General features: G+C 38.6%; 1 non-coding gene across 1 annotated transcript; it reads left to right on the top strand.

The window, feature by feature from the left end:
- Positions 1-8,763: 8,763 nt before the first annotated feature.
- Positions 8,764-8,892, top strand: LOC115070339. The gene has a single exon (XR_003849505.1). It is a non-coding gene; the product is annotated as a small nucleolar RNA SNORA31 (small nucleolar RNA).
- Positions 8,893-10,865: the final 1,973 nt, after the last annotated feature.

The raw sequence follows: 10,865 nt of genomic DNA, 5'->3' as shown, positions 1-10,865 counted from the left end.
CTAAACTTATTGGATATTTAACAGCCATAGTTTGAGGCCTATACTAATGTGATCAGAGGGACTTAAAGGACAGTTTTTGCCCCTTGCCCTCCAAGGTCGATTAAGTTCCAAGGGACTATGGAACATTTCTCAAAATATCTTGTAACTGTGATGAGTCACCTGTCCTCTTGTTCAGGGAGGCTGTGGAGACCCCACCAGATGGTCTTGATCCAGTGTCCAGTCTACAAAGAGGAGGGTCAATTCAGAGGAAACATCTCATTCATGCTTCCAAGTGAAGAGAGACATGGTTGAGCAGGACCTTTGACTTATCTTCACATAGATGGAACTGGTAAATAAAGGAGCCAGGAGGTCCTCCCAAGTACATGTGACCTCTGAGGAACAGATCCTCAAATGACCTTAAGTGTAAAAATAAATTCCTTTCTTTGGGCCAATTGTATGGTCTTAAACACCCAAAAGGAAAGTATAACCAAAGAGTAAAGTCATCAGTATATTTCTTTAAGAGTTCAAGGGATTACACTTCCCAGAAATTAGGCTTAAGTCCATATAAAAAGTTATTCAGACAATTATTTCCATTGATGATTTTGTTCTTAACCAGAAAGTGCTGCTCAGATGTAGAACTTCAAATCTTGGTCTGCAATGCTGTAGTGCCCACCTGTAGCTAAGGGAGACAACCAGCTATTGTTCTAAAATGACAGCTAAATTTATTTTATCCCCCTATCTAGAAGCCTTTGAGAGGGAACTGACACTGATTCTAACCACTCCAACAGCTATCAAAATGCCTGAAAGCAAATCCTGAATCCATCACTCTAGAGTCCAGCCTTGGAAGACAAAAGAAAAATGAGGAGGAACCCAATAGAGGGATGCTTTTGAAAGCCCTTGTCAAGAAATTCCAATGGACTCTCATATGAACATTTGAAAATTGCCCCGTTGTGACTTTTTTCTAGTTCCCTGTCTAGAATTTGTAATGCTAATTACTCTTGACTTTACTTCTCCTTCACATCTTCCTATTCAGGATTCAAAGACTTTCCTTTCCTCCTTGAGATAAGAGTTACGCAATTTGGGAGTCTTTTAAATAGACCCACTACACTCCAATTGCCTCACTCTGTATCCCTGCTCAGCACGGAAGAAGCCAGAGTGGTCTGCATCCCGATTCCCTACTGGCAAATTGGGTAACCTCTTCAGAGGATGGTGTGATAAGAATAGGAGGTAAGAATTGGCTAGGTAGTTAGGATAAAAAGACCCCAAAGAAAAGTAGCCAGTTACTTGGGTAAAACTCACAATGTCCTCGGGCCTCTTAGCAACATACTCCATTCCAAAGGCCAAAAATGTTGAAAATATTTGGGAGCTTTTATCTAATCCTCAAAAGATTTTAGGGTTACCTCTTCAGAAGGGGGAATGTTAGAGTAGCCAAAAGCCCCATAAAATAAATTAATAAATCAAAGAAGAAGAAAAGGTACATGAAGTTATCAGAAAAAAGTGATGGGGAGATGTGGGAGGAGCTGGAGGGGAGGGAGTGGGATGGATTTGATCAAAACATCTTATATGCATGTATGAAATCCTCAATAAATTATTTTTAAAAACATGTTTAATAAAATGTAACAATATAATGTAAAATTTAGAATAGAGATTATAAGTGATTTTGGAAGTCTTAAGCTGATCTCTGGAAAGGAGACGTGAAGTGAATGTCTTCAATACTAGTGTGAAGGCCAAGGGAGGAGACTGGAGTTCCAGTACTAAGTCAAAGGGAGCTGACAAGTGGCAGAGTGCACAGGTGCTGCAATCCAACATTCAACACAATTACACATGACATTTGTCCTTTTACAATTCAGCTTATTTAAGAAGGTGGAGTTTGATTAAACAGAACATTTGCTACATCACTCCATTCTGTCATCTAACTGTATCAACACAGCAATGTCAAAATCTTACATGTAAAACATGACTATTTTATCTCTGTTATTTAAACCTTGAAAAAAATTAACAATTATCAAAAGTTCTGTTACAACACCTGGCATAGCAACATGCACCTTTAATCCTAGCCCTTGGAAGGCAGAGGCAGGTGGATCTCTGTGTGATTGAGGCCAGCCTGGTCCACATTAGTTACTTCCAGGCAGGCTGGGACTAGGGAGATCCTGTCAAAAAAAAAAAAATCTGTTACAATATTGCACATTGGACATTGGATTGGTAGAATGCCCTAGCTGCCTCTGAGACTGCTGCTGACCTTATCAATCAATTACACCTGGATCAGCCACTCCCAGAACTCAGGAAGAACTGTTTAAGACAGGCTGTTGCCCAAGATAGCCTGTCCTTGAGCAAGTGGCTCCAGAAAATCAGACACGTAGAGCCCTGCAGCTGCATGAATCTCCTCATGCCTGAGCCCCTAGTGATCTCTAACTCTCCCCATTCACAGTACAGTTCCTTCCATCCCGTGGGAAGGCTGCTGTCACTCGCTGAGCTGAATAAGCACAGTCTTGTTCTGTTGAAGGTCTGGCTTCTATTGAAGGTCTGGCTTCTATTGAAGGTCTGGGTCTATTTTTCCCAACTCCACTTTCCTCCCCGCTATCTAAATTCTAATATGGATTATGTGTTTTGGTCATATAAATTAACTAAAATGTTTAGATATTTTTGCAATATGTTATGATACAAGGACATAAATGGCAAAACAACCCAGTAATACAGCATTTCATTGTTTTCAGAAGCCATACAAAAATTCTAAACATGCCAACTTCTTTGGCTATCTTTTGTATTCAAATATCTTCCTACCTTCATTTCCAGTCCAGATCCTTGACCAAGAGGTTCAAGGAAATTCTTTAGTTTTCTAAAAATACTTTTCTATGTTCAATTACCACTTGGAAAGGAATTCACATTACAAGGCTGAGAGATTCTGCGGACTCCACTTGAGCAATGTGCAGTCAACTTACATTAATTCCAGGATAAGTCAAAGAGGTTCCCCCAAATTGCGACAATTATCACATTCATCAAATCTAATGCTGGCTTTCCCCATCCAAAGTTAATAACATCAAGTATATCTCCCCTCCTTGACTGGGTTCCAGGAGAACCACATTTGAGAATGACATCCATTATGATCCTCCTCTCACCCTCAGTCCTTGACAGGAATTTCACAGGCCTCCTTGCTGTATGCTTTGTTGAATGTGACAGTAAATGGACAGACAGACCTTCTCAGGTTTTTTAGTGCTCTGTGTTCGTCACACTTCCCACTTATCTGCTACAACCACATCTTTGTATGCGAGTCAGTAGATCAAAGAGCCTACCTTGGGATGATATATTTAGGCCACAATGCTTTTGAAAAGTAAAATGTCCTCCCTGTTTCTTTCACAGGGATGTATTTTGAACCACTCGTCCTGGTTGTTATGTATTTACTTTTCCCAAAATGAATTAATTTTAATATAGACAATATTATGCACTTCCATTTCACTGTATGAAAATTCCTATTTTTTTAAGAAGGAAAAAAATATGGATAACATATAATCACATATAAGAAGAAAGTAAGCCTCAGGAAACTACCACGCTGGTTCCACCGTTGCTGCACTCCTGTGTTCAGAAGTGTCTATGGCAGGTAGCTATAGATAGTGAATGGACTCACTGATATTGAAGAGTAAGAAACAGTAACATTTAAGGTCATATTTTATACAATATTGTGTAGAAAGTAAACATAGTGAATGAAATTAAGTGCAAAGAAAGTACAAGAAGCTCTAACAGAGACCAGAATGTCACTGTAGCTATGGACTGTCTGATAACTGAAGGGATTTCATCTTAGATAGTTTTCTGTGAATTTTCTCTCAGAGAACTGTCAAAGAAATGAAATCAATATATTAATGATTATTTATGTGGTTAAAATGCTTATAAAATCAAAGAGCAATACATTATAAAGAGTGATTTTTTTAAATTTTATTTATTTATTTGTTTGTTTATTTATTTATTTATTTATTTATTTTGAGACAGGGTCCTCCTGTAGCTCCAGCTGACCTGGAACTCACTATGTAGACCAGGCTGGCCTCTCTGTAAAGAGATCCACCTGCCTCTGCCTCCTGAGTGCTGGGATTAAAGGCATGCACGACCACACCCGGCTAATTTTAATTTTTTATGTGTATGGATGTATTGCCTGCATGAGTATAAATGCGCCCGTGTTGTACAAGAGAGTGAAATTTAATGTATGAGCATATCTGTAAGAGCTACAGTCAAGCAGGCAGAATACACAACTGTTGTATTATTAATTCTTCCAGTCATCTTTTAGGGTTGAATTAACATGAGATGGTTAGACAATTTCCCAACCATTTTGGGTAAGTAAATCTTTAATCTCTTTAAGAAAAAAGTAAATAATATCCAAAATATTAAATCTGCATAATCGTTTTGACATTTTGAGTAATATATAGGTGCTTAATTCCCTATTGTCTCAAATAAATAACTTTTACATAATGAAAATTTACATGCCTGTATGTGTGTGTGTGTGTGTGTGTGTGTGTGTGTGAGAGAGAGAGAGAGAGAGAGAGAGAGAGAGAGAGAGAGAGATCCCAAGAGTGGAGGTCAGAGGACAACTAGCTGGAGTCAGTTTTCTCCTTTTACCATGTGTGTTTTGAGAATTGAATTTGGGTCCTCAGGTTTGGTGACAAGTATCGTTACTTACTGAGCTATGTTGCTAGCCCATATGAATTGTTTTTATAGGTTAAACATTTCCTGTAGATCAAAGTTCATAAGCAAACCAGTTTGAGAAATGACCCTGAGTTTACAGAAGTGTCTGCCTAGGATAATGTAAACAATAATATGATGTGGGGCATTTCTGAGGTAGAGAGCCTGCATTCAAAATGTATGGAATGTTTCAGGAAGTTCATGGCATTAAATGAAGTACAGCTGAGCTACATCTTAACTTCGAAGACATCACTTATATTTGAAAATGTCTCTGAACATTGATAATATGGTTCAATTTGTATGCTTATACTACCTCCAAAACTCAAGTTAAAATTACATTGAGTTAAATACAGGCAAATCAATGATAAAGTAACATGAGCCCAGCAAACCACTCATAGGTAATCCAAGATATCTTACAAAACACATGGCAATAGCAAACTGCTGCTATCTTTGAAGGACTTCGCTACTTTCCTGTGACTAGTACATTTGTGAACTGAAAACTTGCACAGCCAGTCTTTATACATAGCCATGCATAGTTTGTGCTCCATTCTATAACAAAGAAACTCTCTTCTAAGGTACCACTTCTTCTTACCCAATTCCAACCACTGATATTTTGGAATTCCTCTCACATAAGGAAATTGGTCTTATTAATAATCTAGCTTATTTTCAAATTCCCAGTTAGTGGCAGGTGTAATCCAGGGTGCTGAGGACAGACTAGTGAACATGTGGTCCTTGGATTCTAATTCAAAGTAAGATCATAGGAAATGGGCTCTGACCTAACCACTGCCACAGCATCTGGGAAATTACAATTGTGATGGCTGATATGAGCACAGACATATGGTACAGGAAAGGCAGGCATGAAATAAGAAAATCTAACTCATTCATGGAGGTGAGAAAACCCTGGATTCAGTGCAGAAGGAGGTGAAGAAAGTATGGGCTTTAAACACTCAAAGGAGAAGAGCATGTGACCAAAGGACTGAAAGCAGGCCAAGACAACTGCACTGAAGAAGGGAGAATGAACTTGGTAATTCTGGAAAAGTAAGAGGCTGTCGTATGCCATGTTGAACCATGGCTTACAGTAAAGTATTACTCATCAAGGAGTAGGAAAAGTATTCCTGCGTTTCAAAGAGCACGATGAATTGAAAGTCTATTTCAATATAATCATTGTCAGTACAGGTGGTAAGTGGACAGGAGGCAAAGAAAGGTGGACATCAGCTAGCACTGGAAACAAAAATTAATAAAACGAAGGCCACAAACTAGTGGTGATAGAACAAACAGGATTCATTTCATGGATAAAGCCGATTCACTGGACTAAATCAGCTATGAGAATGAGGAGGAAAATCACGTGTGGAAATCTCCTGGGTTTCTGACCCATGTTTCTGGTTTATTGTGAAGTTAGTCATTGAAAACCAAGTTAGGAAACTATCCTAAATTGAGTTTTCAGCACATTGAATGGGACGTAGTTGAAGTCAGGCATGTGAAGATAAACCTATGTCTGAAATGAGTCTTCGTTTGGATAGAAATATGTGAACTGATTATACAAAAGTTTATAGTTTAATATAGGAGTCCTGTCCAGGGACCCACACCCGGTGGTCTCTTATTCTTTGGTCAGTTGTGGCTTTCTGTGTTCATTGCCCTCCGTTACTCGAAGAAACTTCACTGATGAGAGTTGAGAGATGTGTTAGTACTCTTTCTACATTGTTCCACTATGTTCCGTGAGCCTTAGATGTAGAGGTTCCACTGTAGATGTGTCACTTAGGGTTGGGCATCTCACAGACACTTACTCTGTGTGTGACCAGTAAAGATGCTCCCATTGCTGTGTAGTCCTGAGTGTCTATCTGTAGAACAGCTGCTAAGGCAAGTCTCATTCACATCCTGTGGTTTTTCCTTAGGATTTCCATGAGTCTTGGACTGATGGGAATATTTTTGCTGACCTGTATTTTAAGGCTCAATAAAGTTAATTGTGAATGCATAGGGCTCCATCGTTCTTATACACATCATTTACCTGTGTGTTCTCTGGGGACCTCTTATCCTTTGGATTCTATGCAGGAAATGAGCCAGGTCCCATAACTTAATGCTTGCAAGTTTTGACCATATTTTTCACCTAAATCTCTTTACCACAGAAAATATTTGTCTTCTCAGGGAATTAAATTTTTAGAAATCATAAGGAATACAAACTTTTGTTCCTATATTCTGTTGCAACTTCTCTTTCACAAGACAATGACCTAGCTGCCTTAAGGGGAAGGGTGGAGGTACAGAATACTGGAGGGAAAATTCTACAAACATCTCAAAGTTGTTTCTGACACCTCTTACAACGTACACCCATCAAAAATCTGACCCGGAGAAGAGAGTTACAAACCGAGAAAGGAAACAATTCCTGTGAATTTGGATTATCATGTGTGACACTTTACAAATAATCACCCACCTTAATAATGAAGCCCTCTGTTCTCGTGCCTTGTAGTTGGTCTTGTGTTGTTTTACACTCACCTCCTATAGAGATCTGGACTTGACCTTGGTACACTAGACTTCGACCAATGTGAGGAGAGACTTGAAAATCAGTGACTACTCTTGCTGCTGAGTGACAAAGATGACACCAGAGGAAATGTCCAAAGGTTTGATGGGAGTTATGAACAAAACATAGTTGTCTATGTCAACAAATACAAAATATTTACTATAATAAAGAACATGCAGCCAGGTGGGGTGGTGCATGCCTTTAATTCTAGCACTCAAGAGGGAGGCAGAGGCAGGCAGATATCTGTGAGTTCAAGGCCAGCCTGGGCTACAGGGAGACCCTGTCTTAAAAAGACCTCCCCCCAAAATATACAAAATACAATACAAACTGTAACTATAATATATGCAATATACAAAATATATTTCAAATAACAAGGTAGTGTTAGTATCACACTTTTCTTTTTTTAGACTGATTTGTTTTTATTTGTACAAATGTTTTGATTGCAGGGCTGGAGAGATGGTTCTGTGGTTAAAAGCTAAGACCCAGATTTGATTCCCAGCACCCACATGGTAGCTAACAACTGTCCTTAACTCCAGTTCCAGGAGATCTGACACCCTCTTGACCTCTGCAAGCATTGTACAACATGGATGGACTTACATACATGCAGGCATGAGGCATAAAAAAAGTTTTGATCGCAGGTATGCTTACTGGTATGTGTGTAGTACCCACGAAGTCTAGAAAGGAGCAACGGAACCACCATGTGGGTGCTGGGAATCAAACCTGACTCCTCTGGAAGAGCAGCAAGTGTTCCTAATCCCTGAGTCCTGTCTGCAGCCCCAGTGTTTATTTTTCTTTTTTTTTTCTTTTTTCTCTGCTTGGAAGTAGGTACTTTTATTTTAGTTAAGGAAAATCACATTCTTCATTGTTTTATTTAACCTCCATTTGTACAAATTATGAGTTGCTTGTTGAATTAGAAAATTTATCCTTTAAATCTTCCCCAGTCAGGATGGCTGAGATCCAAAAATCAAAGGATGACAAATGCTCCAGGGTCAGCGATCTCACCCCAGGTCCACAAGGGTCAGTCCATTCTGTCCTTGAGCTACTGCACGCGGCTGCACGTTGCCCATGCCACCCGCACTGCCATGTGTGCTACCCTACTTTTTTTAATACTACATTTTTTTTCCACTTTCCTATAGAGAATTTTTTTTTTTTTAGAATTTTTGGTTCTACACTTTCCAGTTCTTGTTTAATGCAATTATTTGTTTTTATGGTTGATTTTTCAAAGTATGGAAACATTTGCATATTCTTTAGAAGCAATTTTTCTTCCATGAGCTTCTTCCTAACTATGGTTATGTAATGCAGATAATATCAAAGAATAGTCAGCACTTACAATGCACAGATAACCTGCAAGACCTCCTTCACATACTGTGAATGTACCACAACTACTTCACCCTCAACAGTCATCTTATTTCTCCCATTAACACATGAAATGATGACAGGAGAGAGAGTAACCACCAAATACCAACTGTTTAACTTGAGGTGCAGGAATTATTTGGCATCACATGGTGGCCAGACTTCAACTCTTCTGGTTCTGTGTGTGCCAAATACGATCATAGAAGACTCTGTAGTACCCAATGTGCTTTGTCTCTAATATTTTCATAATGATAATGCAGGACAAGTGAGACCTTGACCAATCTGTGGTTGTTCTTCAAGTATGCACTAGGATGCAAAAGAAAATACTCCCTGCGTTTCTGTCTGTCTTTGTGGTTGTTGAGATTGAATTGGGGAGTGCATCTACATGATAGGAAAGTTGCCTATACAAAATGAGAAAAGATCTTAATGCAATCTCCTTGTTTTACAAAAACAAATTGGACAATTTGGATCTATCACCTTGTCACCAAAATTGGCTGCTGCTTATCAGCCATACAACACCAGGACTCAAGACAAATGGGACTGATGTCATCTTGAGCTCTCTTACTTTGACTGTGATTTATTTGGAATGGAGGCATTGTTTTTTAAGAAAAACATGCCATGTAGGTTGTCTTTTAAAAAAGAAAGTGCATTTAAACTCAAAACAAACCAACAAAAAAATCCTTTCTCTGTGTTAAAAATAATGCACATGTCCACGTAACATCTACTATACAGAAAATGTTGGTTATGTCCCCACTTATTTTAAATTTCTAGTGTCCAGACAACACAGTTGGAAGGCATCTGACCACCTCTACCAATACTTTTGTTGAGAACCGGACAAGACTTTGTTCACAGAGTGAAGATTCTTATCTGAACTTGTGACAGCTAACTGCAGAGCTATCACAATTCTTGGGTGGCTGAAACTCTGTTCATTTGTTCTGTAAATGCAACATTTCTCACTCAGTAACGCAAAAGTACAGACACTAAAATCATGACATTGATACCTATGGGATCAATAAGTGAGCACATCATACTGATACTACTGTAAGCATCTGGTAGAGAATTTCCCTTGGACATTAGATACAGTGTAAATAATTTTCATATACTAGTTATAATGACTCTAGTATTAAAAAGGTTATCTGTAACCTTAATTCAGTTAACATTTTTTTCTGTCTTTTTGAGACAGGGTCCCTCTATAGCCCCAGCTGGCCTGAAGCTCACTATACAGACCAAGCTGGCCTCAATCTCATATTCTAGGCCTCCCAAGTGCTAGGATTAAAGGTGTGCACCACCACGCCTGGTTTTCAGTTAACACTTTATATTGCAAAAGACTGAATAGCACTGATATTAAAATAACTACATGAAGGGTTTTATCCAAAAGGAATATTATGGCCTTATAACCACGATATACAAAATATTATGTGCTTAAGTAAATGCAGGTTGTCTGTAAAGACCATTTACTATAAATTATTAAGCACTTAATAGAAATCATGGCACACCCACAAACTCCACTACACAGTTTGTTTGCACACTGTGCAGTTCTTGCTTTTGGAGTGTGAGCTCTCCAATCCGGCTGTCAAGACATCGCCTCAGGTGATTGGTACTGCAGACACCTGCTTTTGTCTTCTACTCTCCATCACTCTGGATTGCTGGGTTTAATTTTATCATTTGAGCTTAACTTTTGTGTGCCCTTAAAATTGGCTTTATAGTCAGCAAATTTCTACTTTAAAAAAATGGAAATTGAAAAAAAATTTTTGCTAAGTTAAAAAAGAATGAATGTGTAGAGTTACCAAACTATATTATATTGTTTTTTCTTTTTCTTTCTTTTTTTTTTTTTTGAGAAGGGTCTTGCTATGCTGCACAGGTTAACCTAGAACTTGCAACCCTGCCTCAGTCTCTAAAATGCTAGGATTAAATTGTATGCCACCACACCCAACTTGGTATTGTTTTCCTTAACAACTTTATAGCAGCTATTATTTCTTGACCATAAAATTTAATTATATTTCACTAACAGGAACACCTCAGTCTCCAGAATATTGAGACTAAGGTATAAACTACCACACCCAACTTTCTCAGATAGGATCTCATTGTGGAGCCCACGCTGCCTTTGAACTTGTAGTGATCCTCCTCTCACGTTCACAAGTACTGGGATTACAAACATGTGCCACCATACCCAGCTTTGTATTATTTCAATTATTTCTCTTAATAACTTACACATTTTTCTTCCTTTTTTGGGGTGGGGGGATGGGACGGTGTATGTGTTTGTGTGGGTGTATGCACATGTAACATGCAGGTGCATTTAGAAACCAGAGGTTGATGGCAGATGTCCTCACTGTGCTCCACTTTATTCTATATCTAT

Source organism: Nannospalax galili, unplaced genomic scaffold, assembly GCF_000622305.1.
Source record: "Nannospalax galili isolate Female #2095 unplaced genomic scaffold, S.galili_v1.0 scaffold816, whole genome shotgun sequence".
Taxonomy (NCBI): Eukaryota; Metazoa; Chordata; class Mammalia; order Rodentia; family Spalacidae; genus Nannospalax; species Nannospalax galili.
Note: the sequence above shows the minus strand (reverse complement) of the source record. Positions and strands in the feature narration are given on the sequence as shown.